Source organism: Carlito syrichta, unplaced genomic scaffold, assembly GCF_000164805.1.
Source record: "Carlito syrichta isolate Samal-C Ts95f unplaced genomic scaffold, Tarsius_syrichta-2.0.1 Scaffold315946, whole genome shotgun sequence".
NCBI classification, from domain to species: domain Eukaryota; kingdom Metazoa; phylum Chordata; class Mammalia; order Primates; family Tarsiidae; genus Carlito; species Carlito syrichta.
The window spans coordinates 101,236-102,557 of record NW_007260042.1 but is presented as its reverse complement, the minus strand read 5'-3'; positions in this window follow the sequence as shown (position 1 = coordinate 102,557).

Sequence of the window (1,322 nt, the reverse complement as noted above, 5' to 3'; positions counted from 1 at the left end):
TCCCGGGGCGCTGCCATTGAGGGTCCCCTCGGAGCCGCCGCCGCGGCGCCCGCTCTTCTCGGTCAGCGCCGGCCCCTCATCGCCCAGGCGCTGACCCGCCGCGCCGCTGCCCGGCGTGCACACGCTAGCTGCTCGCTGCGCTGAGCGGCCCGAATTCCCTCCCCCAAGCGCCCGTCGGCCGCCCACAGAGAATCCCCGGCGAGCGACCGCTACAACTTGAGAAGGTGGTTGGTACAGGCAAGGGAGTGTGTGCGCGTGTGCGCGCGCGCGGGGGCGCGCGGCACGGGGGCGGGGCCTCTCGGTGGGGGGGAGGAGTTTGACTGACAACTTCCGCGGGGTCCCGCCAGCCTCTCAGGGCAGCGGAGGGGGGAGGAGGGGAAGCATACCAGCTCCCTCAGCCAATCGCGCGGCTAAGCGGCAGGAAAGGGGTGGGGCGTGGTCGCCTGGGCGGTCTGTCAAGCGTTGGGAGGGGAGGCAGAGGAGTGGGCGTGGCTGTGTGACGGGCTTCGGCCACAGCCAACCGTAAGTGAAGAGGGCGAGCGGGGTGCCATCTGCGTCACCACAGTGTAACAAATCTCTCGGGAAGGAGGGAAGTGGCCCTCCACCCGCGGGCACTTGTGCACGCCTGCGCCACAGCTACGGGCTGTAATTGCTCTCCTGACAGCTCACGGGCAGAAAACTTGAGAGGGGGAGTTCAGAGAGCAAAATACGGCGCCCTTCCCTTCCCTTCGCCTCTGCTGGCCAATGAGGAACTGTAGCGACTGGTGGGGAGCAGGAGGGCTAGGGCGCGAAAGATCGCCAGGTGTTACGACACTGAAAAGGGCGGAGCAAAGGTCGGATGGGGGACCGCGTGGTGTGATTGACGGGCCCCAGAGAAGGCGGGGAGGTGAGCTCATACAATCGTTACGAGATAGTGGGCTCCTGGGCGGGTCTTGAAGCCTCTGTGGCCCTAAGCCGCGTAATTGGCAGTTACAGAATAAATTTGTAGCTTTCGGATGGTTCAGCTCCCGCGTGGTGTTTGGGCAGTCTAGCGTCTACTGCTTCAAAGAGTTCTGCAAGTCGACGGCCTCCAAAGAGAGGTTTCTCGTTCCCTATTTAGAATCCTAGTTTTCACTCCTTCAGCCAAAGACCTTCAACTACTCCAACGAGAAGAGTACAAATTCACTGGTCAGTGGTTTGTGGATTGGAGGCTTGCCATTTACTCTTAATGGGATTTGGGGGGGGGAGGGGAGGGAGATTCCGTCTAGATTTTTTTTTTTTTTTTTTTTTTTGAGTTGGAGTCTCACTCGGTCGCCCAGACTGGAGTGCAGGGGCCGCTCCCG